Source organism: Bombus terrestris, unplaced genomic scaffold (genome assembly GCF_910591885.1).
Source record: "Bombus terrestris unplaced genomic scaffold, iyBomTerr1.2, whole genome shotgun sequence".
Taxonomy (NCBI): Eukaryota; Metazoa; Arthropoda; class Insecta; order Hymenoptera; family Apidae; genus Bombus; species Bombus terrestris.
This window is the reverse complement of record NW_025963549.1, coordinates 1,424,090-1,434,634: the sequence shown is the minus strand read 5'-3', so window position 1 is coordinate 1,434,634 and position 10,545 is coordinate 1,424,090.

Below are 10,545 nucleotides of genomic sequence, written 5' to 3'. Positions count from 1 at the left end.
AATTCGTTTTCATCCTGATTCCAAGTTGTACCATACTTCCTTATCTATGTTATAGGTAGGACTGAACAAACTCTTTGTCAAAACATAGAATATCCACCGAGTGTTAAGGCTCTTTGTAACTGGCTAATGTGACCTCACGAGAGAATGATTTTCCGGCACGATGATGCTGCAGTGGAAAACTATGATGGGTGTGTCTAAGGGCACCGGAACATCGGATTCGTGGAGAAAAGACTTCGATCGGAAAGAGATTGATAGTGACGTTACTGTTAATTGGACAATTTCCATGTTGATGGTTAGAGAAGGATGCTAGTAGCCCTTGAGGGAACGTTGCTAGCGGGAAGCGTCGTCCGTGGAAAAATAGATTTCGCCTATCATCCCGTAGTTGGAACAAAGACTGTTTGCCTGTTTAGGACTGGTAAGGACTTTAATTAACTAAATCTTAAGGTTTATAATGGGTCCTCAGGCTAGCTAAACATATACTGTTGAGATGCGTTGACATCTGGCAATCATCTTATCCGACGGATAGAGTCTGCGTGTGGCGAGACACGGGACAGAAACCGTTGGAATGTTTACTGTCACGTGCCGCTACGATTATTTCATTTAAGGACAGCTATAGAATTACTCCATGCCTTTATTAGCCAAAACGTTCATCCCTTGACCGCGGCTACGTTCGGTGACTGGTTGTCGCCTCGAGGCCAAGTGCAGTATCACAAGTTTCGAACAATTACAATCGGACTGGATGGCTACAATTGTTGAATTACAGTTATGGTAGAATCTAGATTACAATGTTACGGGATTTTCCCAAAATTCCAAACGACGGTTCCCGTGTTCTTTCATCTCCGATTTATATTTATGTCGCTGGTAGTTCTCACGCATTAGCTTATCGACGGCCTGGCTGGGAACGATCAGGGAAGCGAACTTTTCTGCCCGAGCGCCTGGAGTGATGAATTCCTGAGTCGTCTTTGTTTTGCTCGTTTCAAACATCAGGTGGTATTATTACTTCGCGATTTTCGCTGTAATGGTGTTCAGTGTTATCGTGCAATAAAAATTCACGCGTTTCGGACGGTCTACGGGTACGATTACGTTCTTGTTGCTAACTTCAATAGCAACGGTCCTTTTTGCTCTCGATATAAATTGATGCGGTCCGCCGTAGGGTGGTTGTAAGGGGTTTCCAATGGCATCGTGACGTAGAAATACGTAAGACGATGTTTCGAGTGGAACACGGAGGTTTCTTTTTCGCCGTGTCGCGTAATCGGGTGAGGCCTGATCTTTTCTATTCGTAGTTTTAGACGGCTTCCGTATTTCGACTTGGCCTGTTGCTTCGTTGGTGCACAGAATTCTGCCGGCAATCGTATGCCGGTGCCATAAACTATTTCGGCTGTCGTCGTTTTCACGTCCGTAATAGCTGTTCGTATGCCTAATAAAACTATTGGCAAGATTTCTACACAGTTGCTCGTATCGTGGCATTTGATTGCTGCTTTTAGTTGTCGGGGCAGGCGTTCTACCATCCCGTTGGTCGCGGGGTGATAGGCTGTCGTTCGTAAATGCCTAATGCCGAGGAACAGGCATAATTTGTTAAATAAGTTTGATTCGACCTGGCGTCCTTGATCGGTCCTTATCCTTAAAGGTACGTCGAAACGGAATATCCACGTGGAAAGGAGGGCTGAAGCAACGGTTGCCGCCTCCATGTCGGCGATGGAAACGGCTTCGGTCTAACGCGAAAAACGATCGATTTTCGCCAGGCAGTGTCGGTATCCTAGCGTCCCGTGTCTGGGGGGGTTTGTCATGAGGTCTTCGACGTCCTTTAGCTGTTGATCGCTGAGGCATTTGCCTAGCGTCACGTTCCTAATTATGCTCTAGCAGTTTATATTTCTCTAATCAAGTTGTTTGAATGAACTGTAATTTATACCTGTTAAATCAGTGTATACTTAATTGAACCACCCCGATTATCCTAAGAGAAATAAGGTTATCGATCTGTTCGTGGCTGTTAGGAACATGATACATTTACACTGTTCATGTGAATGTGTGTGTAAGCGTCAGAGGATGTCCAGGCCTTAGTTGGGACAAAAGACAAGAGTCAGTCGTTACAAGTATCTGGAAGAGTCGGTTGGCAACAAGCGTGCGTGCGAGTAGGATATCGAGGTCCTTAGAGTATAAGATATATGTATAACAGTTGTGTGCTAAATAAAGGGAATTATTTGTATTTCCGAATCCATTCTGTATCTTTTCATTGTAGCAGGGCGTGGTTCATAATTTTGCAAGTTATTTTAGTGCGTGTTTTTCAATATTGCGAGTTAGTTCGAGTGAGTTCTCAGTAAGGAAAGAAACATTCAAAGGTTACAAAGGGGAAAAATACACTTCGTGCACGTAGGAACGCTTGAGTAAGAGATAAGGAGTCATTTAAAATGGAAAGATCGGAAGTCATGATACCTATTTTCGATGGTGAGGATTACGGTATGTGGAAGCAAAGAATAACGATGTTTCTCAGATATAAAGAATGCGAGATTGTCACAACTAGGGTGAAGACAGAAACAGACAATGAAGACTGGGACAAAAAGGATCTGAAGGCAATAAATATAATTTATAGTGCCGTCACAAATAGACAATTGGAATATATTAGAGAAGAAAAAACGGCGTATGAGATAGTGAAAAAGTTTGATGAAATGTACTTGAAAGATTCGACGGCACTACAGATCGTATGCAGAAGGAGATTGGAAAAGATAAGACTTGAGGACTACACTGATTCAGCATCGTTTTTTAGTAATTTCGAAAAATTGATAAACGAATTAAAATGTGCGAGTACACAAGTGAGTGAGAGGGAAAAACTAAATTTCACGCTGAATACGTTACCCGAAGAATACACCTACATAGCGGATATAGCAGATGCATTGAAAGCAGATAATCAAACGGTAGCATATGTAAGAAATAAAATTGAAATAGCTGAGAAGAAGAATAAGTCCAATCGAGGAGAAATGCAAACCAACGCCTTTTCTGCAAAAAAGGAAGGATGCTTCAGATGTGGAAGAGTAGAACATCTGCGAGAGAGTGTCAAAGTGGCGTCGAAGCGGGAAGCAGTAACAGTTTTTGGCGTGGGTCAACACGTGGTCGCAGCAGAGGAAGAGGAAACAAAGGAAATACGAGCAGCGGACGTGGAAATTTCCATCGTCAATCAACAACCGGCACGAGCGAGCATGGTAACTCAAGATCAGGCACATGGATAGTGTAACACAAACTCTTTTGCCCTGACGTCACCTTAGGCGACCACTTCTAAACATTCTCCAGACAGCCGATACTTGAACATTACACATGGCGACCTTGGCGACAATGTATATTGCCGGAGTACCTGAGGGTTCATATATGTCCTAACGGTCCTTCCACCGAATGTTCTAAAAGCGTAGCAACAGTCACGTACGCCTACAGGGTAGTGGGGATAATGAAGGATGAAAAACAAAAGAAGAAACAGATGTCACCGAAAGTAAGAAAATATTGTAAGAGCCTCAGTCTCGAACGGCCACGGCTAGATTTCAGAAGTGTATAAACGAGGAAAAAATAAAGTTTTCTTCTTTCCTTTAAATTTCTTTCTCATTTTACGTGACAATAACAACGGCGCACGCAGCACACAGCGGCGAGGCGAACGAGATAAGTAATAATGAAGTAATGTGGCTATTAGATAGCGGTTGCACAGATCACATAATTAATAACGTAAATTATTTCGATAAATCTATTGACCTTAAAGTACCGAAAAAATATATATTTAGGCGATAATAGATCGACAAAGGCAACAAAAGTAGAGAATGTTATAAGTTATTTTGAAGCATTTGGAAAGCAAAATGAAATAAATATGAATAATGTTTTTTACGCGAAAGAAATGTCCGCAAACTTGATTAGTTTAGGCAAGTTAACAGATAATAAAAACACGGTTATTTCAAAAGAAAATATTGCAAAAGTAATAGATGAGGACAATAAGCTTACAGCGGTAGCGGTTAAAGAAAAGGGAACATATAGAATGAAAAGTATATTGAAAGGGAAGGAGCACTTAGCAAACAGCGCCGAACGTAGTGGTATGAGTAAAAAGGAAAGATGGCATGGGATGTTAGGACACGTAAATTTTAAATATTTAAATATCTTGGTTAAAGAGCAGCTAGTTACTGGTATACCGAAAGAATTTGAGAAGGAATTTTTGAAATATAGGGTGTGTATAGAAAGTAAAATGCACAATTTACCATTCAAAAATAATCGAACCAAGGCTAGGAAGATAATGGAAATTATTCATACGGTCGTGTGCGGCCCCTTTAAGACTACCGGATTCAATGAAGAGAAATATTTCATCTCATTTATCGATGATTATAGCAAAATAGCTAGAATTTATTGTATAAAATCAAAGGGTGAGGTCTTTGATTGTTTCGTACAGTTTGTAAATGAAGCCGAGAATTTAACGGGCAAGAGGTTTAAAATATTAAGATGTGATAATGGAGAAGAGTACTTGAATAATCGAATTTATAAATTTGCTAGGGATAAAGGTATCAGAATAAATAACTGCCCAACCTACGTACATGAATTAAACGGGACAACGGAAAGGTATAATAGAACAGTGATGGACATGGCGCGTTGCATGTTAGCGGAAGCGAAAGTACATAAAATGGCTGGAAATAGATTGGACAGCGGTATACTTGAAGAATCGAATACTGGCAAATACTATAGAGAGAAAGACACCTTTTGAAATATTCTTCGGGAGAAAACCAAGTGTTGAAAATCTACATCTATATGGAAGTAAAGTTTTTGTAAGAACAAAAGAGAGTTTCTAAATGGGAAAAGAAGGCAGATATGGGAATTTTGTTTGGATATAGTGAAGTAGATTACAGAGTCTTATTAGGTGGGAAAATAACAATAGCGAGACATGTAGAGGTCATAGAAACAGACACAAAATGTATCGGTTTTGTGGAGAATTCATTCGATAAAGATAACGATGACATTGAGGATAATGATTTATAGGTAAACATGAATAAGGAAGAGTTAGAAAGTAGGACAGATGAAAATGATAACAGTCTTGAAAGCTTAAACATCCCTGGAAGATCTGCACGTAATAAGAGAACTCCAGTAAGATATCCAGAAAAAGAAAACATTAGTGAAATCCATGTAAATTATTGTAGTGTAGATATCCCTTGTACATTTGAGGAGGCGATTTGTTGTGAAGACAGTGAAGATTGGAAACAAGCTATGAATAAGGAAATAGAATGTCTTTATAATAATAAAACTTGGAAATTGGTAGAAAGGGTAAAAGGCAAAGACGTATTAGATGTAAAATGGGTTTACACGAGAAAATCAGATGACAGGTATAAGGCTAGATTAGTGGTAAGGGGATTCCAACAAAGGAACGTAGCCGATGACATATACTCCCCAGTAGCGAATAATGAGACCTTTAAGATATTGCTATCATATTGTTGTCAAAATGGATTAATTATTGAGCAAATGAATGTAGAAACTGCTTTTTTAAATGGTGAAGTAACCTCGGAGGTATATGTAAATCAACCAAAGGGATATGCGGACGGAACGAATAGAGTTTGTAAACTATCGAAAGCGCTGTATGGGTTAAAAGGAAGTCCAAGGGACTGATATGAGTGTTTTGATAAGTATGTGACGAGATTGGGTTTTAAAAAGAATAACATAGAGTTGTGCATATATATACATGGAGAGGGGGAAAGTGTTGTTTATTTGCTAATGTATGTAGACGATTTGCTAATTTGTAGTAAAAATAAAAGGAAGATACAAAGGGTAAAGAAGTTATTAACTAATAGATTTGAAATGAAAGATTTAGGTGAAGTCAAGGAATATCTTGGAATAAATATAGACTATGATTATTTCAAAAATGAAATAAGATTAAGCCAAAAGAAATACATTGAATCATTAGCAAACAAATGTAAGTTACAAAATAGCAAATTGTACTGTGCACCTATGGAGACCAACTTAAAAATTGAAAAAGCTGAGATAAATAGAGAGGATATTGGATACAAAAATTTAATTGGCGCATTGTTGTATGTTAGTGTAAATACCAGACCCGATATAAGTTATAGTGTGAATTATTTGAGTAGATTTCAAGATTGTTGTAATGAGACACATTTTAAATATGCTTTGCGAATATTGAAATATTTGTACCGGACTAGAGATTTAAGATTAGATTATAAAAGGAATGAAAAGTGTGAAACGATAGATTGTTATGTGGACGCTGATTGGGCAGGAGATCATTTAGATAGGAAATCGACTTCTGGATATGTAATTAGATTGTATGGAAATGTAATTGGTTGGAAGTCTAAAAAAACAAAGGTGTGTGACAAAAGCCTCGACGTATGCAGAGTATGTAGCCCTATCGGAAGCGTTGAGTGAATTAATGTCTATTAGGGAAATTATGAAAATCTTCAATGTAACTCTAGACGATAACCCTGTAAAAATTTATGAGGATAACTCTGGAATGATAAGTATAGCAAAGCACGGAAATTTTACAAAAAATTCTAAACACATTGAAGTTCATTGCCACTATGTTCACGAGTGCTTAAAGGAGAACAAGATAAACATTTAAAGTAATTACAGGCGAAAATACTGCGGATATTTTTACGAAGGCACTGTGTACACAGAGAGAAATTCGAAAGGTTCAGGTCATGGATGAATGTAAACTAAGAGAAATGTAGATAAAGCAATAAGTGTCAAAGTTTCTGTTACGTAATTCGTCAAAGCATGTAAATACGATTAAGTGTACAGTATAAATGTAAGGAGGCGTGTTAGGAACATGATACATTTAAACTGTACATGTAAATGTGCGCGTAAGCGTCAGAGGACGTCCAGGCCTTAGTGGGGACAAAAGACAAGAGTCAGGCGTTAGAAGTATCCGGAGGAGCCGGTTGACAACATGCGTGCGTGACAACATGCTAGTAGCATTTCGAGGTCTTTAGAGTATAAGATATATGTATAACAGTTGTGTGCTAAATAAAGGGAATTATTTGTATGTCCGTATCCATTCTATATCTTTTCAATTCCTGAACATGCAAAATTGCATTTTGGCTGGTTTTGGCAGAGACCAGTGTTGACATAGCTCAAACAAACTGATGAGTAAAGTAACTGTAGCAAATGTAGAGTATAAGGCGTATCGAATTGTCGACATATGTGCAAAACAAGCGGAGAGACTTTGAAAGCAATATTTAAGCATTAATAGCAAAAACTGCAATTATGCTAGAATTTACAGGGTCCAGAGTTGGCATAGCACAAACCGGCTGATTTGGTATCAGATGTGGAATATAAGGCGCATTGTATGGCCAACGTTTCTGCAAAACAAGCGGAGATACCTCGATTCGAATATGTAAGCATTAATATCCAAAACTGCAGTCACGCTGGATTTCACCGAGTCCAGTCTTCACAATGTGCAAACTGTCTGATGTGTGCTGTATTTGGCAGCAAATGTGGAGTATAAAATGCATCCTGTTGTGAACATACTTACTATAAAAACGGAGATACACTCACTTGAATATTAGGCTTGAATGTGCAAAACTACAAATACGCTGGATTTGACTCGTTCCGTATTTAACATGGCTTAAACCAGATGAAGCGCCCAGTGTATGGCAGTCGATGTGGAATATAACGCGCCCCGTTTTGTCGACATATCTGCAACAGAAACTGAGTCATGTCGATCTGAGTATTGAACCCTGATCATGCATTACTGCATTTACGCTTGATTTCACGGGGTCCGGATTTGACATAGCGCAAACCAGATGATGTGAGCTGTATTTAGTAGCAACTACGGAGTATAAGGCGCATCGAACTTTCCACATATCTGCAATCGAAACGGAGATTAGTTGATTTTATTATTTAGGTTTGATAATGCAAAACTGCAGTTGCGTTGGGTTTGACCGGACCAGAGTGGACATAGCGCTAATTGTTTGATATTGGTTTAATTTGCAAGAAATGTGGAATACAAGGCAAATCGTATTGTCGACACATTTCCAACAGTAACGGAGGTGCGTGGATTTGAATATATAATAATGTATATGAAAAACTGCAATTACGCGGGATTTGTCGGTGATCGGAGATGACATAGTTTAAATCGAATGATGTGCACTGTATTGGCAGCAAATGTAAAGTATAACCTGATTCGAATGGTCGGCATATCTGTAACAGAATCGTAGATACGTTGATTTGAATATTTATGCACGAATTTGCAAAACTGCAATTACGCGGGTTTGACACGGGCCAGAGTTGACATAGCGCCAGCCCACTAATGTGCGCTGTATTTGGCAGCAAATATGGAGTGGATGTCGGCACATATGCTATAGAGGCGGAGACACATTGATCTGAACGTTTATTCCTGAGTATGCAAAACTACAATTACGCTGCACTTCACACGGTCCAGAATCGACATAGCCCAAAGCGGCTGATGTGTGCTGTATTTGGCAACAATTTTGGCGTATAACACGCTTTACGTTGTCGGCATATCTGCAACGGAAGCGGAGATACGTTGATGAGAATATTTCAGCCTAAATATGCAAAGCTGAAACTACGTTGGATTTATCGGAGACCAGAGATGACATAGCTCAAAGCAGCTGATGTGGGCTGTATTTGGCAGCAACTGTGGAGTATAAGATGCATCGAGTTCTCAGCATGTGTGCTATAAAAGAGGAGAAGAGATGATTCAAATATCTGAGACCGAATATGTAAAACAGCAATTACGCTGCATGTACAAGGTCCAGAGTTGACACAGCTTAAACCGGATCGTGTTCACTGTATCTGGCAGCAAATGTGGAGTGTAGCGTGCATCGTATTTCCGACATACATAATATGTATACAGCTAATAACAGCGCAATGTTTTCTAATGGAGGATTCAGCCTATGTAAGCAAAACTGCAATTACATTGGATTTCACAGGATACACAGATGACATAGCAAAAACCCTCCGATGTGTGCTAAATTTGGGAGCCAATGTGGAGTATAACACACAGAAATTCATCGTCATATCTGCATTAGAAACAGAGATACGTAGATTTGAATATTTAGGCCTGAATATGCAAAACTGCAATTTCGCTGGATTTCACACGGTCCAGAGTTAACTTAGCGCCAGCCCACTGATGTGCGCTCTATTTGGCAGCAACTGTGGAGTATAAGATGCATCGAGTTCTCAGCATGTGTGCTATAAAAGAGGAGAAAAGTTGATTCAAATATCTGAGACCGAATTTTTGACTGAAACCAGAGAGGACATAACGGAAACAGGCTGGTGTGCGCTGCATTTGGCAAGAAATGTGGGGTACAAGTCACATCGAATTCTCGACATATTTGCCACAAAAACGGAGATACGCTGATTTGATTATTCGTGCATGAGTATCCACAATTGCAATTGCGCTGGATTTAACAATGGTCAGAATCGACATAGCGCAAGCCGGCTGATGAGTAATACATTTGGCAGTATGACGCTAACTCGAATTGTGGACATATCTGCAACGGAATCGGAAACAGCTTGATTTGAATATTTAATCCTGAAAATGGAAAGCGCTAACAACTCTACTCTCAGCAACGCTAAGACCTCTCACAACTCGACAACGCTAACAACTCCACTCTCAACAACGCTAACACCTCTCGCAACTCGACAGCGCTAACAACTCTACTCTTCGACTCCTCGATTAACTCTGACCACTCGACTCACTCTTATTTCTCGATCAACCGTTCAACGCTTCTCGATCAGCCAATCTTTAAAGTTACATCGTCCCCTACCATTAGCGTTAGTTTTTCCTACTCTCTAACCCCATTCTGTAAATGCTCCGCAAGTACAAGGTGACTTTAGTCACATAGGCTTTCTCCCCGATGTAAACTAACAACCGAAGGACAGACGACATTGTTTTGATCGATTTCTAATGAGGCCTTTTCCTCACGTTACTACAATATGTTGACTTGAATATTTAAGCCTGGATATGCAAAACTGCAAATGCGCTGAGGTTGGCTGCGTCCACACGTTACATAACTCAAACCAGATAATATGCGCTGTATTTGGCAGCGAATATGGAGTATAACGCGCTTCGTGCTGTCGGCATATTTGCAATGCAAACGGCTATACGATGATTTGAATAGTTAAGCATGAATATGCAAAACAGCAATTTTGCTGGATTTGACAGAGCCCGGAGTTGACATAGTGCAAACCTGCTGATGTGTGGTGCATATGACATCAGATGTGAAATGTAACGGACATCGAATTGTAGCCATGTGTGTGTAACGTAAATTACATCAGAGACCAGGACACATACACACACCTCGGGCAGGATGGTGTCCCGGTCGGCATACTTCGCACCCGATGCACCGACGAGAGGAACACATGGTGACCTTGGCGACAATGTATATTGGCAGAGTACCTAAGGATTCATTTATGGCCTAACGGTCCTACCATAAAATGTTCCAGAAGCGTAGCAACGGTCACGTACGCCTACAGGGTAGTGGGGGGTAATGAGAGAACAGATGACCGAAAGTAAAAAGCTTGTAGGGACTCACTCTCGTACGGTCACGGCTAGAGTTCGGAAGT